This window comes from Gigantopelta aegis, chromosome 2 (assembly GCF_016097555.1).
Source record: "Gigantopelta aegis isolate Gae_Host chromosome 2, Gae_host_genome, whole genome shotgun sequence".
Classification (NCBI taxonomy): Eukaryota; Metazoa; Mollusca; class Gastropoda; order Neomphalida; family Peltospiridae; genus Gigantopelta; species Gigantopelta aegis.
In genome coordinates, this window is record NC_054700.1 from 14,172,685 (window position 1) to 14,197,820 (window position 25,136).

Below are 25,136 nucleotides of genomic sequence, written 5' to 3' on the forward strand. Positions count from 1 at the left end.
GCAGACAGACATACAGAGAGAGAGAGACACAGAGAGACAGAGAGAGAGAGACAGAGAGGGGAAGCGAAAGAGAAAGAAATAAACAGACCAGAGAGATATAAAGAGAAAGACAGACATAGAAAGAGAGACAGAAGAAAGAAATGTTTTATTTTACGACGCACTCAATATATTTTATTTACGGTTATATGGCGTCGGACATATGGTTAAGGATCACACAGATATTGAGAGAGGAAACCCGCTGTCGGTACGTCATGTGCTACTATTTTTAATTAGCAGCAAAGGTTCTTTTGTATGCACCATCCCACAGACAGGGTAGTACATATCACGGCCATTGATATACCAGTCGTGGTGCACTGGCTGGAACGAGAAATAGCTCAATGGGCCCACCGACGGGGATCGAGCCAAGACCGACGGCGCATCGAGCGAACGCTTTACCACTGGGCTACAATCTAATTAAAATTAGCTCCACTGGTTACTTACTATTACCTGTGGCTCTAACAGCACCCCGTTGGAGCTCATGTCCAGATGACCTTTCATTCGACTAATCAAAACCTTACTTGCAAAATCATGCCAGTGATCTGAAAAAGAACTCGAAAACATTCGGGATTAAGCCGAGGGTATAAGAAATGATTCGGGTGAATTACGAAGTATGCCGGAAACTAATTTCAATATAAAATTTTATATAAAATTGGATTCAAGACACACACAAAAACCGTGATGGTATAGCCATAAAATCTGTTTATACTAGTATACATTTCAGAGTTTATGACTGCACTTTCCCCCTTGGTTTTTAATGTTGAAATAGACCAACAAGTTCGCCTATTGCATACAATTTACAGTCCGATATTTTTAGAATTTGTATGCTTCCGAATAACGCTATAAAAGGCGAAGTGTAATTGGTCGATATTTAAATAGTTATTTATAGATGAAATGTCACCTGGACATGGGAATCCACGCAATGTTGTTAGATCTACTGGTAGACCAGTAGAGTAATTTTAATCAGATTGCACTGGGCTACGTCCCGCCCCCTGAGACAGATATAGAGGAACCCTGTACACGTCATATTTTACCGTAGTATTTTCCACTCTGTGTATTGATAACATTGATTTGTATAAGAACATTTATACACACATTTGAGTGAGATTGATTGAAACGGAGAATATTGGTAAGTATACCGTAACTATGTGAACTCGGGAGGAAAATATTCCACTGTCGACAGTGGTTAAGCCATCGGACTACAGGCTGGTAGGTACAGGGTTCGAAGCCCGGTATCGGCTCCAACCCAGAGCGAGTTCTAAAGGGCTCAGTGGGTAGGTGTAAGGCCACTACACCCTCTTCTCTCTCATTAACCACTAACCAACTAACAATTAACCCACTGTCCTGGACAGACAGCTCAGATAGCTGAGGTGTGTCCCCAGGACAGCATGCTTGAACCTTAATTGGATATAAGCATGAAAGTAAGTTGAAATGAATGAATGTCGGCACAGCCAGTTTTGGAAAAAACTAATTAAAAAAATAAAATAAAAAACATACTGCATGCAGTTGATGGCATATACAACACGTTGATCAGGTTACAGCAGAAACCTATCTTTCTCCACGTGTGTTTCCTACACGAAAGCCTCGCCAGTGCCACCGACGTCTACTGCTCTAGCAGCAATTAGTGGCCAAAGGTTTAGTAAATAAATCAACAACGTTGAGACATGCTCTTTTTCAGCACATTAACTGGGCTTATTTGGATAAGCAGTCTGGATCGTGGCATCGTTATGTTATATTATCGACAGACGAGTGATCTAGCCCAGTGGTGAAGAGTCTGGACGGGGAGCTAGTATCATGGGGCTGTAGCTATAGGTAAAACCTCACCCTGACTGGTGTAGCGATTTTTTTTTTTTTTTTTTTTTTTTTTTTTTTTTTTTTTTTGTACATACGAAATTATTGGGAATTAAATTTTGGTGTGGACTAATACAAACACAGGACGGCAACAAACACCTTGTGAATACAGATATTCTAAGCAGGAAAATATCTTTAAAGGGACATACCCTAGTTTTTTAAACACTAAGGCATATTTTTTACTATTAGAGCCGTTTTTGATAACTGAAATCATACTTTACTTAGATTTTATTGTTTAGATTATCTATTTCCGTACATTCCAAGTGTTTTTGGTCATCCTGGCGTTTTTAATACCACAAAATACATTTATCATATTTTTAAAAACGCACGTGCGTCTGAAAAATAACAGTTATGGAGTCGAGTTTAATTTATTTTTAAAGGGTATTTCACCATTTCAAAGTCACAGACTCATGTTTTGACTCAATTGTAACTGTATCCAAATGTGTTACAGGTTTGTAAATTAACTAAACTTCGTGTTAATTTTCACGGTTTGAACTATGGACTGTCCCTTTAAAGGGCCAGTCCTGAGTTTACAACCATTGTGAAATGTTTCTGACCAACAGAGCCTTTTCGATGACGTAACATACAAATTAAATACATTTTCTTATTTAAAGTATCAGTCTCTGTATTTACAAGGTGTTTGTTGTTGTCCTAATGCTTGTAGTAGCCCAAACCGGATTTTACCTCTCAATAATTTCGTACGTACGAAAAATTATATATCACGAATTAAAGAAGGAAGGAAGGAGATGTTTTATTTAACGATGCACTCAACACATTTTATTTACGGTTATATATGGCGTCAGACATATGGTTAAGGACCACACAGATATTGAGAGAGGAAACCCGCTGTCGCCACTTAATGGGCTACTCTTTTCGATTAGCAGCAAGGGATCTTTTATATGCACCATCCCAAAGACAAGATAGTACATACCACGGCCTTTGTTACACCAGTCGTGGTGCACTGAATGGAGAGAGAAATAGCCCAATGGGCCTACTGGCGGGGATCGATCCCAAACCGACCGCTCATCAAGCGAGCGCTTTACCACTGGGCTATGTCTCGCCCCAGAGTTGAAATGCGTATATGCGCTTTCCTAAATCGCAAAACAGGACGTTAAAGTTATATCACATCCATAGCATGACTTGTTTGTCAACGGAAAGGCGAGGGAGTGTCGCAAAACGTTACGTTATAGTTTTTAGTGTGTATGGTCTAGCGTTACGGAGCGTTAGACGGGGGAGGGAGAGTGTCTAATTTTGTCACTAATATTTGAACGATCCTAATAATAGTAGCAAGAAATATTTTATCCGCACATTCTCGCGGACAAGATTAGGGTATCTGTTATAAAGATTTACACTGTGTAACATCCTGAAGTGAGGCTACTGTGTCGGGTGGTTTGAGTAGACTCTCCCAATAGAACATCTGGGGTCTAATTGACTTTGCAGTGCAGTGCAATGCTAAAAGACTTGCAAAGAGGATGCTTTGTTGTCTAGCAGAGCCTAAGAGAGCTTTATGAATTAGGCCCCAGATTCTTTGGAACATTCGAGACTGTTGGTGTTGTTGTTGTTGTTTTTCTTCTATATTGATTCCTCTTTGATCCTAATAACCATATTTATCACACCGATACGGCATCTATTGTATTACATGTATCTCCTTTTTATTGCTCTGTATTAATGTTTCCATCTCATTTCTCGCCACCTCGCCTGGTCACTCCTTGTTGGCTTTCATTTGGTTCTCACTATTGAATCCTTAAAAATTAATAAAGAGACCATTTTGCACAGATCGTATCGGGTGCGGAACAACACCTGGCGTTCATTAAATCTTTATTGCAAGTTTTCATAGGTTTCACGTTATCTACACGTATCCAAAGCTTTCCCATATTTTCGATATACCTAGCTGTCGCGTGCAATTATTTATCAGGGGATAATTTCCAGCCTTTTTTGTTTGAAGATGGGTTTAAAGAGGAAATACCTTATAGCACATGAATTAGGTCTGTTTCGTATATAATCCAGATTTATTTTGGTGTTTATGGGTCAGCTTGTTACTATTATTATTGTGTCATTTTTTTTTCTATTTTCTTTTTGTCTGGGCGAGATGTAGCCCAGTGGTAAAGCGCTCGCTTGATGCGCAGTCGGTTTGGGATCGATGCCCGTCGGTGGGCCCATTGAGTTATTTCTCGTTCCAGAAACGAGAAATTATCAAACTCTATGATCATGATCATTTCTCGTTCCAGCCAGTGCACTACGACTGGTATATCAAAGGCCGTGGTATGTGCTATCAAGTCTGTGGGATGGTGTATATAAAAGATCCCTTGCTACTAATAGAAAAATGTAGCGGGTTTCCTCGCTATGACTGTAAAAATTACCAAATGTTTGACATTCAGTAGCCGAAGATTAATAAATCAATGTGCTCTAGTGGTGTCGTTAAACAAAACAAACTACTCAGAGTTGGACAAAGTGAAGTACATAGGCCTTACGGGCTGCCATTTTTGTAGTGGGTCAGACTTGCTTTTGTGAAAATCAAACGAAAATATCCGAATCTGGATTACAACATTTATTCATATTAGCATTACTGCCAAACAGCCTATATAAGGCTACAAACGAATCACTACACAGTTTTACATGGATGACTAATACTGTGGGTAGAATGACGGCAATACACTGTAAAAAGCTTTCAAGCCAGCTCATTAAGCCCGAATATCTCTAACATTATTTCCACGAATTTCAGGATGTGTAGTTGCTCACACCCCCGCTTCCCAGTCTCGTACGCGTATATTGGGGCCCAGTGGTACAGCGCTAGCTCGATGCGCGGTCGGTGTGAGATCGATCCCCGTCGGTGGCCCCATTTCGCTATTTCTCGTTCCAGCCAGTGCATGACGACTGGTATATCAAAGGTCATGGTGTGTACTACCCTGTCTGTGGGATGGTGCATATAAAATATCCCTTGCTGCTAATCGAAAAGAGTAGCCCATGAAGTGGCGACAGCGGGTTTCCTCTCTCAATATCTGTATGGTCCTTAACTATATGTCTGACGCCATATAACCGTAAATAAAATGTGTTGAGTGCGTCGTTAAATAAAGCATTTCTTTTGTACGCGTATAGTGAAGTAGCGGTTCATAGATATTTAGATGTACTCAGTTTTATCCAAAATGGTACATAAAAGGTCTGAGGCCGAACTCATGATATTCTCGCAACTTGCAATCCAAAATGACTTTCAACTTCAAGGACTGTGTGAAACAAGATATTTGTAAACTAGGCTTAATTTACTCAATTATCTTAAAGGGACATTCCAGAGTTTGCTGCATTTAAGATGTTTCCGGACTAATAAAATATTTCTTAAACTTACATATTAAATATATTTTCTTGTTTAGAATATCAGTGTCTGTATATTCAATGTGTCTCTGGTCGTCTTAATATTTGTAAGAAGCCCAAACTGGATTTTGTCTTCAAATAATTGCGTACGTACGAAAAAAATCTTTTTTAGGAAATAAAATTAAATTTAACCTAGTACAAATATTAGAACGATCAGAAAGTCTTTTAATATACAGACACTAATATTTTATGCAGAAAAATATATTTGATATGTAATTACAGTCGTTAAAAAGTCTCTGTTAGTCGATAACATCTTAAAAATTGCAGCAAACTCAGGACTGTCCCTTTAACTTTGTTATCTCGCAGAACAATTCGATATGTTGGGTGGAGTTTCTAGGTGTTTGATTTGTACCAGTCGATGGGACATTAATGCGCGCTACGCTATTTTTTTTTATATTTTTTTTTTAGTGTGGCCACGGTCCACAATTAATTACGCTATATGTTTCTATATAGGCTTAGTGGCTATAACATTTTTATTAATATCAGCAGGCCCATGGATTTTTGCCTGCCTGGGGGAAACATACCCTGAAAAGGACAACCCCTCTTGTCCAGCTCTTTCTCCAAGGATATTGGTTTAAACAAACACACCCACTAAACCAGGCCGGTGTACATCCATTTTACACAAAAAGCACTACTTTTGTATGGGCCGGAATTACCACAAACAAGTCTTCAATATCAACAAATTACACGTTTACAAACTACATGCTCTCCCCTGTCAACTTCAGTCAAATAGTTGCCACTTCATAACTGTCTGCCATGAACTAATCACAGTCAAACAGCAGACTACTTGCATTTCCGGACAACCAAATGGGAAAATAACTGTAATCTGAGGCCGTGTGTTCCATCGACTGGTACTATTCATTTGCAAACACCTAGAAATCCGAAAGCCCGTGCACGTTTCCGGTTCCATATCGTGTTGCTTGTGAGATAACTGAATCAAAAGAAGCGCTTGTACCTAAGGTCTAGCGTATGCACGTGGTTCTTTTTTATTTAAGTATTTTGTTTGCGACTATGGGTGTCGCATTACCTCTTGTGCTGGTTAGTACTCGTCGAAAATATATACTTTTAGAGATATAGGTAGGTAGGTATGTAGAGTAGGTAGGTAGGTAGGTAGGTAGGTAGGGTGGGTAGGGGAGGTAGGTAGGTAGGTAGGTAGGTAGGTAGGTAGGTAGGTAGGTAGGTAGGTAGAGTAGGTAGGTAGGTAGGGTAGGTAGGTAGGGTAGGTAAGTAGGGTAGGTAGGTAGGTAGGTAGGGTAGGTAGGTAGGTAGGTAGGTAGTTAGGGTGGGTAGGGTAGGTAGGTAGGTATGTAGGGTAGGATAGGTAGGTATGTAGGGTAGGTAGGTATGTAGGGTAAGGTAGGGTAGGTAGATAGGTATGTAGGGTAGGATAGGTAGGTATGTAGGGTAGGGTAGGTAGGTATGTAGGGTAGGGTAGGGTAGGTAGGTAGGTAGGTAACTAGTTTTACGTGCTCATATACCACTAGGGTTTTGAACACTAAATGATATAAGCGAACTCAAAATAATAAAACTAAACGTCTGTGGAATCCGATTTAAGAGACTATTGCTGTGTTAACACTTACATAAGTTAAACTGGTTTAGCTATACTGGTTTAACTATACTGGTTTAGCTATACTGGTTTAGCTATACTGGTTTAACTATACTGGTTTAGCTATACTGGTTTAGCTATACTGGTTTAGCTATACTGGTTTAACTATACTTGTTTAGCTATACTGGTTGGAAATGACGAGCGTTCACGCGAGGTATAGTTAAACTGGTTTTAATTCCAAATTGACCGTATATGACATTAAAATATCTCCAGCCCGTTTCTCACATTTAAACAGAATTTGGCTGGAGGACATTCAAGCGAATTCTTTGTAATAGCGTGCATCTACATTTTATGTTATATTGTAGTGCACCGCCAGTAGGAAAGTTTCAGAAACATTGGGGCCCGATACCTGCGGTGCATTTTCTTGTCTGCTTCAATCACGTTTTCATATCCCTCCGCTGCGTGCAATTTCCTTACAACCAAAAACACATTAACTCAGTTTGTGGTGATATTGGTAACAATATTTAGTTAATAGTTTACATTTTAAATCTTAGTTTAGTTGGAATGCTGTAACGTTGAGGTAAAGATTTGTTGTCTGTTGTGTTATTGACTTTATTACTTGTATATAATATAATATATATATATGCATTTGTGGGAATTTGTTTTAGCATTTGTTATGATTAATTTATGGAATGTTGATTGATTGTTCATGGCTTATTTGGGTGGATGCTGCCATAAGCGTACGGGACGGGGGTTGGGTGGGAGGGGGCAGTAGCAACTCCTCAAATTCGGGCAAAAACGACAGAGATATTCGGGCAAAATGGGTTATCCTGAGACCTTTTTAACATGTATTTCCATCATTCTACCAGCAAATATAGTTGTAATACATGTAAAAATGCGTAGCTATTAGTTGCACCCCTATATAGCTGTTTGGCAGTAATGCTAATATGAATAAATATTGTTATCCAGATTTCGGGCATTTTCGTTTAATTCGGGTAAAAACCAGCCTGTATCTCTACCACCATCCCCCGCCCCAGTACCCCCCCCCCCCCCGCCCTGCGCCCCCTCCCCCCGCCCCCCGCCCCCCTACAAAAATAGGAGCCCGTACACCTATGGATGCTGCTGTTGCTGTTGTTTTTTTCATCAGTAAAAACTATTGTGGATAAAAGATTGATTCTTTAAAGTTGGCTTTTTTCATGCTGGTAAAGAAAAACTATGCGTGGCCGTGAAGTATTAATATAGAGTACCCACATCTTGTATGGGCAAATGACGTCTTGGTAATTTCTTGTAATGAGTTGTAACCCGTATAGTATATCAGTTAAAAAGATGTGACAAAGTTGGCGTTCAATCAATAAAAAGGAAGAGGGGACGTAGGCATATGAGATGGGGTCTAAACGAAGACACACACACACACACACACACACACACACACACACACAGAGAGAGAGAGAGAGAGAGAGAGAGAGAGAGAGAGAGAGAGAGACACACACACACAGACACATACACATACACACACACAGACACACACAGACACACACACAGTCACACAGACACAGACACACAGACACAGACACATACACACACATAGAGACACACACATACACATACACGTACACATACACACACACACACACAGACACAGTCACATACACACAGAGAGTCACACACAGACACACACAGACACATACACACAAGACACAGATACACAGACACAGACACACACACACACATAGAGACACACATACACACACACACACACACATACATACACAGTCGCATACACACAGAGAGACACACACAGACACAGACACACACACACACAGACACACACACACATATATATATATATTTCATTAAGTTTTTCTTCTCGCCTTCACAATGCCATTTACAACAATAACACTGATTGTCTAGTCATCTTGATAATGACACAATTTATATATCTAATAGATAAATGAACATGTGTATACAGATAAAAAGTAAGGGAAATCTGACTAATAACAGCCAAATCTAAAGATGTTTAATGGCATTTTCTCATAAAGATTGTGTAGCCATGTGCAATTTCCGACAGACTCGTTAGGTAGCTTTTACTTAAGATAGAGTAGTCGCTTAGTTTCTGAGGCAAGAGATGTGATTACGTCACATTAAATGCGCGGTGCACAGAAAAATTTATCAGAAAAATCAGTGTATTCTTACGCTCTCGTTAGAACAATCGCTTTAACATTGGGATTATTTTTTGTGAGTGCATAACTTGAGTTCGTGAAGTGTGTTAGATTGATTTAAAGCGACATACCCTAGTTTTTAAACACTGCCGTGTTATTTTTACTATTAGATCCGGTTTTTGATAATTAATATCAGACATTACTTATATTTTATCGTTTAAGTATCTGTTTTCGTGCATCCGAGTGTTTCTGGTAATTTTGGAATTTGTAATACCGCGAAATGCATTTTCGATAATTATAAGAACTCGTGTGCCTCTGAGAAGCAACTGTTATGGGGACGAGCTCTTGTCTATTTTTAGATTGATTGATTTCAACTTATTTTCGTGCTTATATCCAATTGAGGTTCAAGCACGCTGTCCTGGGCATACACCTCAGCTATCTGGGCTGCCTGTCCAGGACAGTGGGTTAGTTGTTAGTTTGTTAGTGGTTAGTGAGAGAAATGAGGGTGTAGTGGCCATACACCTACCCATTGAGCCCTTAAGAACTCGCTCTGGGTTGGAGCCGGTACCGGGCTGCGAACCCTGTACCTACCAGCCTGTAGTCCGATGGTTTAACCACTGCGCCACCGAGGCCGGTTCTATTTTTAGAGGGTATTTCCCTGTTTTACTTTATTGTAATTAGGGCAGGATATAGCCCAGTGGTGATCAATCCCCGTCGGTGGGCCCATTGGGCTATTTATCGTTTCAGACAGTGCACCACGACTGGTGTAGCAAAGGCCGTGGTATGTGCTATCATGACTGTGAGATGGTGCATATAAAAATCCCTTGCTGTTAATCGAAAAGAGTAGTCCATGAAGTGGCGACAGCGGGTTTCCTCTCCCAATATATGTGTGGTCCTTAACCATATGTCCGACGCCATATAACCATAAATAAAATGTGTTGAATGCGTCGTTAAATAAAACATTTCCTTCCTTTATTGTAATTGTATCCTGTCTTGGACACATCGACCGGGGAATCTTGGCGAATGTGCCCAAGACAGTCGTGCTTGAACCTTCAGTGGGTGTAAGCACGAGTCAGATGGTTGATTGATTGGTAATTTTACACAGATGTGTTACAGATTTGTAGATTCAACTAACCTAGTGTCCATTTTCACGATTTGAAACCAGGCTTTGCGACTTTAAGATATACATACGGGCGCGACGTAGCCAAGTGGCAAAGCGCGGTCGATTTGGGATCGATTCCTGTAGGTAGGCACATTAGGTTATTTCTCGTTGCAGCCAGTGCACCACGATTGGTGTATCAAAGATTGTGTATGTGCTATCCTGTCTGTGGGATGGTGCACATAAATTATCCCTTGCTACTAACGGAAAAAATGTAGCGGGTTTCCTCTCTAAGACTATATATTTCATATTTACCAAATGTTTGACATCTAATAGTCGATAATTAATAAATAAATGTGCTCTGGTGGCATCGTTAAACAAAACTTTAACTTTTGCCAAATGGCCCAACAGAATATTACTTGAAAATATAAACATTTATTTTCTCCTGAACATTATTTTATTCGACCCATGAAGTAGCGACAGCGGGCTCTCTCTCTCTCTCTCTCTCTCTCTCTCTCTCTCTCTCTCTCTCTCTCTCTCTCTCTCTCTCTCTCTCTCTCTCTCTCTCTCTCTCTCTCTCTCTCTCTCTCTCTCTCTCTCTCTCTCTCTCTCTCTCTCTCTACATATATATATATAGAACCATATGTCTAACGCCATATAACCGTAAATAAAATGTGTTGAGTGCGTCGTTAAATAAAACATTCCCTTCCTTTATTCCTTCTTGTGACCAGCTATATAGTACTGAAATTTAGAGTTGACTTTTACTTTTACTTACCTGTCGTTAAACAAAACAAACTGTTAACTTTTAAGAAATACACCAAAACTGAAGTACAAATATTCACTCACATCGGCACGCACATATATAATCACGCAATGCAACACACATTCTCATATGCGCACAAAAAAACTCATAAACACACAGGCACACATTCATTTAGTTGTTTATTCTGCTGTGTCTTCGGTTGGGTCTTAAAGGGACAGACCCTAGTTTTTAAACACTAAGGCATATTTTTCACCTAGAGCCTAGTTTCAACGCGTAAAAATGGGCATTAAGTTTGGTAAATTTACAAACCTGCAACAAATTTGGATACAACAGAGTGCAACAAGAGTCTGTGATGTCGAAATACCCTTAAAAATAGACTAAAAGGCGACTCCATAACCGTTACTTCTCAGACGCAAGTGCGTTTTTCAAAATATGAAAAATGCATTTTGTGGCATTAGAAACATCAAGATGACCAGAAACACTTCGGTTGTACGAAAATGGATAATCTAAACAATAAAATATAAGTAATGTTTAATTTCATTGATAACAAACGGCTATAATAATGAAAAAATATGCCTTAATATTTAAAAACTAGGGTCTGTCCCTTTAAGTTATATGTTTTTCTTTCACTGTTTTAAGCGATATTTTATTTCATTAAACTTTAAATTGGAATTTGCAAGTTCAGATATAACTTCTTCGTGAATGTGAATTATTGAACTTGAATATTCGATGAAATAAAGACTTTACATTTTAACCAATTTTAAATGGAAATTCGTTCTAAATTAGTGGTTGATCGAGGATTTGATCAAAATGTGTCATACCAGAACCCCTCTTTGTGCATCCGCGTATAGCACCCTACATGAATGGTGTCACCTTGACCTTGTAACGTATTTCAGAACTTTCCAACTTTAATGGCTTATTGGTTGTTTACGTGTCTGTCTTGTATGCAGATATCCGCGAAGCTGAATTAAATGCTGTCTGGGTTTTGACAAAAAATAATGTATATTTAACATGTTACGTCTATTGGGCAACAAGCGCCGATTTACTGCGGTATTATTATATATTCACTGCGGGACTGTTACCCATTCACCGCGGAAATCCGTTTACCAACCAGTTCAAACCTTGGCCACAAGGGGTCGCTGTAGGATTTTCCGCTAATCGGTGCATCGTCACGTGTGGGGATTAATTTGAAGTTTGTCTGCGGGAAATAAAAGAACCGTGTCATCGATTTGATAAGAACGCCGGCGTCTTGAGCGTAATTCACGCTTAATTCTTAGACCGCTGTTTGAACCGTCTGATCACGGCGGGAAGACTCGCGCTGTGAGAACAAGGGAAGTAAGTCAGGAGGTCGAGGTCTGCGTATTAACACGACCACGAACTGAGTAAATTAATCCGCGTGTTTGTGTCCCACTGATTACGCCAGTTAAATCAATAGCGACTTAATAACCGGCGTTTATAGCTTTAGTTTGACGGAGGTCTCAATATCGTTGGTTTTGTAACCTGGGATGTCCAAGTGCGATCAGGGCCCTGTTTCACAATGCGATCTTAGCGCTAAGATACTGGCCTCCGTGGTGTCCTGGTTAGGCCATCGGACATAAGGCTGGTACAGTGGTGGATCCAGAAAATCTTCTCTTTTTTTTTTGGGGGGGGGGGGGGGGGGGGCAATGACATGAGGCGGAATACCAAGGGAACTTTGGGGGAGGTTTTGGAGAGGGATCGTAAAACAAAAATGTAATGTATAATAAAATTATAACTCATAAAATTTAGGTGGGGCCGGGCTCCTGCCACCCCCCCCCCCCCCCCCCCTTCGAGATCCGCCTCTGTGGTAGGTACAGGTTCCGCAGCCCGGTACCGGCTCCTACCCAGAGCTAGGTTTAACTACTCAGTGGGTGTAAGACCACTACACCCTCTTCTCTCTCACTAACAACTAACTAACTGTCCTGGACAGACAACCCAGATAGCTGAGATGTGTGCTCAGGAAAGCGTGCTTGAACCTTAATTGGATATAAGCACAAAATAATTTAAAAGAAAAGAAAAAAGCGCTAAGATAAATGTCAAAGAAAGCTATAAACGCGGCTTGCTTCGTAAAATGGGATCCAGAGCTCCAACGTAACGGCGACACCGACGGCAATTGCCGTGGGTGTGATATGAATTGCCGTAGGTCAAGGAAGGAAGCAAGGAAGGAAATGTTTTATTTATCGACGCACTCAACACATTTTATTTATGGTTATATGGCGTCGGACATATGGTTAAGGACCAGACAGATATTGAGAGAAAAAACTCCTTTCCACTGGCTGCAGCGAGAAATAGCCCAAAGGGTCCACCGACGGGAATCGATCCTAGGTCGATCGCGCATCAGACAAGCTCTGTTCCACTGAGCTACGTTCCACCCCCTGCCGTAGGTCAAGGGCTTTACCGATTGCAGTTTAATTTGTTGCCGATGGATAAAAAAGTATTGCTGTCGGTTAAAGGAATATTTTTGTTTTTAATTTTGCAAACGTTATTGGAAACGTTATTGGTTTAAAATTGCAAAACACAATTGCTGTAGATGATTAGGCCTAGTTTGCAGTCGCCTATGGCGAAACCTTTTCACAATTACCGTAGATAACAAATTTCTTAAGGTCGAGTCATGATTGCAATGTTGGTGCAGTCGTTATGCCATCGGTTTTAAAGCTGGTAGATATTGGGTTCGTATCGTACTGCCGCCTCTAGCCTAGAGTTAATACGAGAAGAAAGGAATAGGAGTTTATAACACGTTAATACGTAAGTACGGCTAGTTCGTGTTTAATATATGCTTATTTCAACAGTTGGCAAAGCCCTTACGACTCTACTTTTGGCAGAGATATATTTTTGTTGTTCAAACTGTATTAGAAGTAAGGAAGGAAATGTTTTATTTAACGACGCACTCAACACATTTTATTTACTGATATATGGCGTCAGACATATGGTTAAGGACCACACAGATATTGAGAAGAAACCCGCTTCATGGGCTACTCTTTTCGATTAACAGCAAGGGATCCTTTATATGCACCATCCCACAGACAGGATAGTACATACCAAGACCTTTGCTACACCAGTTGTGGAGCACTGGCTGGAACTAGAAATAGACCAATGGGTCCACTGACGGGGATCGATCCTAGACCGACCGCGCGTCAAGCGAACACTTTACCACTGGGCTACGTCCCGCCCCATTACCCGTCAAAACAAGGGCAAACTGGCGGACAGAGGTGAAAATCGGAGAGAAAACGTACCCCCAAACGTGACTGTATGTCTCCATTGATATTGGACCGGCCTCGGTGGCGTCGTGGTTAGGCCATCGGTCTACAGGCTGGTAGGACTGGGTTCGGATCCCAGTCGAGGCATGGGATTTTTAATTCAGATACCGACTCCAAACCCTGAGTGAGTGCTCTCCGAGGCTCAATGGTCACTTGCACCGACCAGTGATCCATAACTGGTTCAACAAAGGCCATGGTTTGTGCTATCCTACCTGAGGGAAGCGCAAATAAAAGATCCCTTGCTGCCTGTCGTAAAAGAGTAGCCTATGTGGCGGCAGTGCGTTTCCTCTAAAAAACAGTGTCAGAATGACCATATGTTTGACGTCCAATAGTCGATGATAAGATAAAAAATCAATGTGCTTTAGTGGCGTCGTTAAATAAAACAAACTTTACTTTCCATTGATATTGACAATAATGTTATTGTTTTATAGCCTTACATGTATAGCACATAACACAGCCTTAGATATACAGTCGTGGGAAGCTGGTCGGGACGGGGAAAAACACCCAGACAATCGATGCTACAACTGTCAAAGATGTAGCAAAAGTTATTCTAATGCAGTTTAGGGGCGGGTCGTAGTCCAGTGTTAAAGCGTTCGCTTGATGCGTGGTCGGTCTAGGATCGATACCCGTAGGTGGACCCATTAGGTTATTTCTCCCTTGCTGCTCATCGAAAAGAGTAGCCCATGAAGTGGCGACAGCGGGTTTCCTTTCTCAATATCAGTGTGGTCCTTAAGCATATGTCTGACGCCATGTAACAGTACATAAAATGTGTTGAGTGCGTCGGTAATTAAAACATTTCCTTTTTGACGGGTACATGTTTTAACTCTCCAACGTTTTGGGTTGTTTTCTTTTTTTGCGGGGGGGGGGTGGGGGGGGGGGCGGGTGTGTTTGTTTATAAACGAAAATACATTTTCAAAAATGTTAGATAATTAAATCAAAGACATTTCTCTCTATAGGGTTTTATGATGATCAAACTGGTTATGTTTTGTCCTAAGCGATTTACACCATCGTCTCATTGTTAAATATAGGTCAGATGTCTAGAAATCACGGACATTTTGTTTACTTCAGGTTTTTTCTTAGCGGAGACAGTTCTTTTATTACCAAAACTCGTGTCTAGTCTCTGCCCGAAGCATTGATAAACCAATATATAGGAGCACTGGACGAACCAAATCAAGTTGATTTTTATGAAAAGTTTGTGTTCTGTAAACACGATGACCAAGTCAGATGAACACTGTAGTCCGAATTACTGTGATGAGGGCAAGTTGAACGCTTGTCGCCTTCAGGGAAGGGGTGAAAATTTGTATATGGGCAAATTGGGTTAGTGTGATTCGCGTGTTTCTGTACAATATTGATGTTATACAGGACTCTGAATGAGGGTTTAAAGAGATTCTCTTTCTAAATGATTTGAGTAAAACTTTTGTAAAATTCTTAGTTCCTTGTTGACATCCAATAGCCGATGATTAATTAATCAATGTGCTCCAGTGGTGTCATTAAACCAAACAAACAAACAAAAACATTCTTAGTTCCTTGCTTGGTATACTGGTATTATTGCACGCACGCCCGTGTGCACATTCAAGAAATCCATTTGTTTACGAAAACATCTATTTGTTTACGAAAGCTATTTGTTTACGAAAGTCGTCCGTTTGTTTACGAAAGTTGCTCAGTTGTTTACGAAAGCTGACAATTTGTTTACGAAAGCTGCCCAGTTGTTTACGAAAGCTGTCAGTCTGTTTACTAAAGCTGTCCGTTTGCTTACCAAAGCTGTCCATTTTTTACGAAAACATCCATCCTTTTGTTTACGAAAACATCCATTTGTTTACGAAAGCTGTCTATTTGTGTATCAAAGCTGTCCATTTGTTTACGAAAATATCCATTTGTTTACAAAATCTGCACAATTATTTACGAAAGCTGTAGAAATAAAAGTGGCAGTCTTCCAACAGACGACGTTGGAAGCATATATCGTGGACAAGATCAAGAACAAAGCACCATGGCTGCATTTATATGTACCCTCACGATTCTATCATAATTCGTTTGGCATCAGTCTTTTGAGGGATATGATGATTGATATGCTAATAACAGATCAGGTCAGGTCAGAGTGTTTAACGTGCACATTCAGAACAAGCTGTTGTAGCGCACGCCTGTCCTGGACACAGATGCCGGCCTCGGTCAGCTCCTCTGTCCGGGACAGGAAAGGGTGAGGTGGGGTGGCAGGTGCAAGAGAGCACCGGCAGCACGACCGGAGTCGGTAACAGGCAGAGGGAGCGTCAAGTATGATGCGGCTTATTTATATATATAAACGTTTAATTTTTTATATTGTACTGATAGATCACTGCTGAATAGATAAATGCATATCATCGTAAGCTTTCGTTGGTGGGGGGGGGGGGGGGGGGGGGGGGATGGGAGGGGTCTTCAGTTTTATGGTGAAGACCCTTTAATGACTTAAGTCGCGATCAGATTTATCCGGAATTGGTGATTTTTACATCCGCACACGTTGTCGTTGTCTGTCAAATCCGATTATATTTAAATCACTAGATGCGAACAGAGCTCTCCGTCCTCGCTTCCTCGCATCCGTACATTTACGTCCGTCTGTAATGCAATCGAATTTGGCGAACGACGAACGTTTTATTCAGAAACGAGTGCGTGTGGAAAAAAATAAAAAACTTAATAAATCTCACCGCGGCCTTACTGTTCTTAAAGTTACATTATCTCTTCTTTCTTTTTTTTTCTTTCTTTTTTGGTAATTTAATATGACACGGTCATTCTTCAGTCACTTACTACTACTACGTTTTCTAAAAGCACGCCGGCCTCGGATTAGTGGTTACGGCTAGGTTTCTTTTTCATTTCAACTTTTTATTATTTAATTAAGGTTCAAGCACGTTGTTCTGTGCACACACCTCTGCTATATGGCCTGGGTTCCTATCTCGGTATTTAACGACTCTCTGGGATAGTTTAAGACCACTACACTCAATTGTCTCTCACTAAATTCTAAAAACCTAATCATTAACCCACTGCCAAAGACAGACAACCCTAATAGCCTGGGGTGTACGCCGGCAACAGAATGCTTAAAACTTAATTTGATACTAGCAGGAAGCGGAATTAAATTGAAATAAATCGAAAGAATTGTTCATGTGGCAAAAAGAAGTTTCAAACACCCAATCGTCAACAATTTCCGGGCTGTCGTTAAACAATTATTCCTTATATTATTTATTTCGTTAGTTAATTGATTGATTTTAGTTAGTTACTTGATTTATTTTAGTTAGATTATTCATTTATTTCAGTTACTTTATTAATTGATTAATTGATTGATTGATTGATTTAATTTTATATTAATATATCAAGGGTAATGGTATTTATAGTCATTTCCTTCACGATATCCTTGCGTTATAGGTTTATACTAACTAATTACCATGAATAAGATTTTTTTTTCTTTCTGAATCCCCGCCGGCAAATAGCTCAGAATAGAATCTGTATCGTCTGACGATGCGGTGATGGGGTGTTAAACAATATCCCTGTTTGAAATGAGGTTTCGTCTAGTTCATGGATTGTCAACTTATTTTAGTTTAATTTAATTTATATTACGTTAGGGATCTTTTTTCTTCGTTTTTTTTTTATCTAAAGGGGGGATTTTGTTTCTTTTTCTCCCCAGGAATAAAATCGGTTAAATATTATAAAATACAATCTCTCTCTCTCTCTCTCTCTCTCTCTCTCTCTCTCTCTCTCTCTCTCTCTCTCTCTCTCTCTCTCTCTCTCTCTCTCTCTCTCTCTCTCTCTCTCTCTCTCTCTCTCTCTCTCTCTCTCTCTCTCTCTCTCTCTCTCTCTCTCTCTCTCTCTCTCTATATATATATATATATATATATATATATATATATATATATATATATTGTATTTTATAATAATTAATATTAACCAGCTTATGGCAACGAATTTCATATATTCTTTGGAAAATACAATTTTTTTTAAAAATTTCTAGCAAATTAAAATCCTTAGAACTATCAGTATTACATATTTTTCTTTGAATTTGATTAATTCAATATTGCAACTTAATCCTTTTATATATGCAGAAGACGTTAAATGTATATCGTATTTCGTTACATGTAAATACTTGTTAAATATAGAGATGGAAAGAAAACATTGATCACATGATCACACCAAGATTAACATGGACGGGGTGGGACGTAGCCCAGTAGTAAAGCGCTCGCCCGATGCGTGGTCGGTCTGGGATCGATTCCCGTTGGTGGGCCCATTAGGCTATTTCTCGTTCCAGCCAGTGCACCACGATTGGTATATCAAAGGCCGTGGTATGTGCTGTCCTGAATGTGGGATGGTGCATATAAAAGATCCCTTGCTACTAATGAAAAAGATGTAGCGGGTTTCTTCTCTAAGACTATATGTCAAAATTACCAAATGTTTGACATGCCAAAGCCAATGATCAATAAATCAATGTGCTTGTGACGGAACATGCTCTTAATTTTGTTTTCGCCTGTGGCGATATTAATTGTTTTAGAGGGCCGTGTGCAGTTCCAATATGCACTTAAGCCCAGGTGGGCACTTTGTTACGTAATACCTCTGCGCAAGCTCCTTCTAATACACACCCAGGGCAGTTGCGGAGGCCATGTGGCCAGTAGTTACGTAATACCTCGGCGAGTGCGGTTTTGACGACCGTGATTTTGGCGACTTGGCGTCAGCAAGTCTGGCTATCTAAAACAAATATGCCGGCTTGGTCGCTGTGGAAATATCACTTGATAGGGGGAGGACCGCGATGTGCCCCCAGGCGATATTCGGATTATTATGATAAATAGATAGGATTTAGAGATATCAGGGAGAAACAGATTGGAAGGCTTCCAGGGAACACGTCCGTTTGGACTTGGTAAATATTAATTCTGCTCTGTTGTATAGCCTTGATGTGATTGATGTGACTTTAAATATTTTAATACTGTATTATACCAATATTATTTAGACGGTGCTGCCGGTAATCTGACGCAGTAAACTGTAGGCTCACTGTTCTAATATATATAAAGCTTAACCAGTCATACTAGAGGACCTAGGTAAACTGTAGGTTATTGTCTTTATTGTGATAGGTACCAGTATTAAGTCTGTATTGCAAGGTTGTTGAATGAGTGGTTGAGGGTTAATTAAAAATTAACCAGTTAGGAATGGAGTTGTGGTTCCTTTATTACTTAAGTTCCCCATGAGGCGTTTTTCAATTGTCACACGTGTGGGTGTTGTGTCACGGTGAAGTGACTAGAATATTGTGTAAACTAGACACCTAGTGATTAACTAATTAAGTGATCAGTTCTGGGTTGTTATTATTTGTTGTTGTTAATTAACTACTGCGGCAGTACATTTGTCAGCGTAATATTAATACAGATTCCAAAGTGTATTGTGTTTTTGTTGTGTTTTCTAGTGAACTAACGTGCTATATTATACATACTTTATATAAGATCGTATCTCTGATTATACCTAGAGACGAGCCACGCGGGTATGGCTGCCCGTTACAGAGAGATCTAATAGATATACAGTTAGGAGAGAGATTTGGATAATTGTGTTTCATTCAGTTACGGGTATTATAGGATCCCCGTGACAGAAGTGAAAATTGGATCTGAAACGGGACATGCATATTTAAAAAAGTATTGTTTGTAAATGGGGGCTTTATAAATTATTTTTTAAAAATTACCAGAAGTAGCAAAGTTGTTCACTAGAAATTTTTTTTTAATAATAAGTGCGTCATACCTAAACATGGATAAGAATTTGCTGGATAGGCCTACGCTCATTGTAGTGGAGATTAAGCGAGCACGTAAGGCCGAGTTAGTTGAAATCGCGAGTGAGCGGGAAATTGACTTAACATCAGCTAAAACATTAGGAGATATAAGGACAATTATTATCCAGTAAGTTTTTGGTAATAGTCCTGTTATGGAAGACAGTGAGGTTGTTCCAGAGATAGAGATAAATGAGTTAAGTGTGGAACAACAATTAGCTTTTAAAAAGCTTGAGTACGAAAGAGAAGAACGTGCATTAGAGAGAGAGAGAGAGAGAGAGAGAGAGAGAGAGAGAGAGAGAGAGAGAAGAGAGAGAGAGAGAGAGAGAGAGAGAGGAGAGAGAGAGAGAGAGAGAGAGAGAGAGAGAGAGAGAGGAGAGGGATAGAGAAGATAGAGATAGAGAAGAGAGAGAGAGGGATAGAGAATTCCAGTTAGCAAAATTAAAAGTGGAACATGAGTTAAAGTTGAATACTGAAGAAGTTAGACGGGAAGCCGGAAATGGGTTTTAACATGTCGGAGGCTTATAGATCAGTGCCTGTATTTGACGAACAGGAGGTAGATATGTTCTTCCAACTTTTTGAACGGGCCGCTTAGCAGCTAAATTGGCCGCAGTCTAAGTGGACATTGTTAGCCGTGTCTAAGTTTAAGGGGAAGGCTAGCGTAGCTTATAATTCAATGAGTGATGAGCAAGCAAGTCAGTACGACCTAGTTAAGGCAGCAGTGTTGAGGGCTTATGAATTACGACCTGAGGATTATCGTTTACGGTATAGCGAGTTGAGAAAAACGCAGGGTCAGTCTTATAGTGAGTTTGTGGCTAAGAAGGCAGGGATGTTTGATAAATGGGTGGTTTCTCATCAGGTAGAGTCATATACCGAGTTACGGGAGTTGTTGATCTTACAGGACATTAAAAATGGATTACCAGTTAGCTTACGTATTCATTTAGAGGCTCGTCATATCAAAAAAATAGAGGAGGCAGGCATAGTGGCAGATGACTACGTGTTAATACACAAAGCTCAGGCAGTACAGGGTAGCTGGTGATCATACCTAGAGACGAGCCACGCGGGTATGGCTGCCCGTTACAGAGATATCTAATAGATATACAGTTAGGGAGAGAGATTTGGATAATCGTGTTTCATTCAGTTACGGGTATTATAGGATCCCCGTGACAGTGCTCTAGTTGTGTCATTAAACAAAATAAACTTTCAGTCACTGAAACTGAAACTGAAGTCGTCATCCTTATAAAACATCAATGTGCTCTAGTGGTGTCAGTAACTTGATCTGATATTACTGACATTCAAATTCAACATTACATCATTTGTACTTTGTATAGATATTACAACGCTGATAGTGACTGGAATTTGGAATTAGAAAGTGTTCCCGTATTCCCGTCTCTCAATATAAATAATGATTATAGACGTAATGGAGAAGTTTGTTTGATTTACCATAGTTTGACACCCAATAGTCGATGTATTTGTCGTGCTGGTGTGTCGTTAAACATTCATTCATTCATTCATTCATAATGGAGAAGTTAAAGTTGCGTGTTTTTCGTTTGTAATTCAACTGTGGTTAACTATTGTTTCTTTCTTCGCCAAAACCGTACTTAAAGGTACTATATCATAAGTTACATGTGCCACATTTCACTATTTTTACATTTATTTGTGATAAATCGTTTCACTATTTTTACATTTATTTGTGATAAATGACTGCAGATTAATCGCTCCCAGACATAATGTTTGCATAACTCTAAGATTGTAATGTACTTGCCGTATAAACAGGTTGGGTTTTTTGTGTGGGTTTTGTTGTTGTTGTTGTTGTTGTTGTTGTTGTTGTTTTTAACGACACCACTAGAGAACATTTATTTATTAATCATCGGCTATTGGATGTCAAACATACGGTCATTTTTGATACAGTCACAGAGAGGAAACCCGCTAAATTTTTTCATTAGTAGCAAGGGATCTTTTATATGCACCATCCCACAGACAAGATAGCACATACCACGGCCTTTGGTATACCGTATAAACAGAGTCACGTTCAAGACAACTAGTTTCCTATTAAATCTTAGGAAATCGGATATCCCACAAAATCTGACAGATAAGTTAAAGTTGGTGTTTTTTTTCGTTTAACGACACCACTAGAGCACACTGATTTATTAATCATCGGCTATTGGATGTCAAAGATTTGGTAATTTTGTGGTATAGTCTTAGAGAGGAAACCCGCTACATTTTTCCGTGAGTAGCAAGGTATCTTTTATATGCACCATCCCATAGACAGGATAGCACATACCACGGCCTTTGATAATAGATATACCAGTCGTGGTGTACTGGCTCAAACGAGAAATGGTCCAATGGGCCCGCCGACGGTGGTCGATCCCAGACTGACCGCGCATCAAGCTAGCGCTTTACCACTGGGTTACGTCCTGACCTAACAGATGACCAAACATCCTCCTGGATTAAAGTTCTCTAAAGGTTTACAATACTCTTCTTTCTTTTTTTTCTCTATCAGTACATTAAATTATATCTTTTTTTTTTAAATGTATAGGAACATGTTTACATTTCAAAGATTATGCAGTTTTGATATATCACCGTAAAAACAGTGTCGCATTCATTATGGCCTCGACGGTGTTGTGGTTAAACCATCAAACGTAAGCCTGGTAGGTGCCGGGTTCGTGCACCGGTACCGACACTAACACCCACAAAGAGCGAGCTCTTCCGTCTCACTGGATAGACGTATGGCCACTACCCCAAACCTTTCGCTCACTAACCATTAATTCACTGGCCTGGACATAAGTCTGTATCGTCGAGGTCTGTGCTCAGGACAGCGTGCTTGAACCTTAATTGGATACTGGAGTAAGCACAAAAATCAATTGTAATTAATTAAATAATTAATTATATAATTATGTTATTTGATTCACCCTCGCTACCACATTTCATTTCATTTCATTCATTCATTCATTCATTTCAAGTTATTTTCGTGTTTATACCAAATTAAGGTTCAAGCACGTTGTTATGGACACACATGCCTCAGCTATCTGGGCTGTCTATCCAGCACAGTGGGTTAGTTGTTAATTGTTAGTGGTTAGTGAGAGATAAGAGGGTGTAGTGGACTTACACCTACACATTCTGTCGTTAAAACTCGCTCTGGGTGGGAGCCGGTACCGGGCTGCGAACCCTGTATCTACCAGCCTTAGGTCCGAGGACTGTTTGTCCAGGACAGTGGGTTAGTTGTTAGTGGTTAGTGAGAGAGAAAAGAGTGTAGTGGACATACACTTGCCCATTGAGTCGTTACAACTCGCTCTGGGTGGGAGCCGGTACCGGGCTGCGAACCCAGTACCTGCCAGCCTTATGTCCGATGTCCGATGTCCGGCGCCACCGAGGCCGCTACCACACGCCGTTTTACAAACATTTGGAACAGTTAAAAGCATATTGTCACAGACCACTCATCTATTATATGGCCCAACGAAGTATTACCTGAGAACATATGCATTTGATTTGTCCCTAAATGCACATTATTCAACCATCTACGTAACCACCATACCCACCTATTAATGATATTTAGTAAAAAAAATAAAAATAATTATGGCAATGGTCCATAATTCGAAAACTAAAATTGCCGAGAGGGTTAACATGGTTTTCACTCCATCATGGTTCACTTAAGGTGATGCGATAGCCAGATTTGGTTTCCAAACAATGATGCAATTTTCATTTATTATCCATTTTTAGAGAAATAAGATCATTAAATCCGTGACAGTATGCCTTTAACGGCAGTTACAACTGAACGAAGCTATTTATTCTGATTTATCACTACGTGTGACAACAAATAGGATGGGCTGACAATAAAGATGGTTCAATAAATTACTTTTGAGGACAAGGCAAGTAAAACAGGAGGTCGAGGGCATCATTGCTATAATATAAATAGAACGGGATGACAATGTAGCGTGTTCAAGTACTTTTGATTCATTGATTTCAACTTATTTTCGTGCTTATATCCAATTAAGGTTCAAGCACGCTGTCCTGGGCAGACACCTCAGCTATCTGGGCTGCCTGTCCAGGACAGTGGGTTAGTTGTTAGTTTGTTAGTGGTTAGTGAGAGAGAAGAGGGTGTAGTGGCCATACACCTACCCATTGAGCCCTTAAGAACTCGCTCTGGGTTGGAGCCGGTACCGGGCTGCGAACCCTGTACCTACCAGCCTGTAGTCCGATAGCTTAACCACTGCGCCACCGAGGCCGGTAGTACTTATAAGGACAAGGGAAGTAAGGCAGGAGGTCGAGGGCATCATTGCCATAACATAACCTAGCCAATATTTAATAATCATAAATATATGTACATTGTATATTTTCACGCAGTATTATGTTGGGACGTGTGACCTCGTCTTTATGAATTCACTTGACTTCTTGCTAAAACAAAAACACTAAAATACATTGCAGTGATTAATTAATCATCGGCTATTGGATGACAAACATTGATAATTCTGACACAATTTATTGTCTTCAGAGTAAATCCGCTAATTTTGTACATTACCAGTAAAGTGTTTATTGTGTGCCCGTTCCCACAGCCAGGACAACACATACCACAGCCTTTGATACACCAGTCGTAGGGCAGTGGGCGGGACGAGAAAACACCCGATGGATTCACTCAGGTGCTTTGATCCTTTGTCCATTGTACCTTAGGCGGTCGGAAATGTTTTATTCAGGAAATGTTTTATTTAACGACGTACTCAACACATTTTATTTACGGTTATATGGCGTTGGACATATGGTTAAGGACCACACAGATATCGAAAAAGAAAACCCGCTGTCGCCACTTTGTAGGCTACTTTTTTCGATTAGTAGCAAGGGCTTTTTTATATGCACCATTCAAAAGACAGAAAAGTACATACTAAGGCCTCTGAGATTCCAGTCGTGGTGCACTGGCTGGAACATTTTATTTACGGTTATATGGCATCGGACATATGGTTAAGGAACACACAAATATCGAAAGAGGAAACCCGCTGTCGCCACTTCATGGGCTACTCTTTTCCATTAGCAACAAGGGATTTTTTTTATATGCACCATCCCACAGACAGGATAGCACATACCGCGGCCTTTGATATACCAGCCTTGATATACCAGTCGTGGTGCACTGACTGGAACCGGTTATATGGCGTCATATGGTAAGGACCACACAGATATTGCGCTGTCGCTGGCTACATTAGCAGAAATGCACCATCCCACAGACAGGATAGCACATACCGCGGCCTTTCATATACCAGTCGTGGTGCGCTGGCTGGAACGAGAAATAGCCCAATG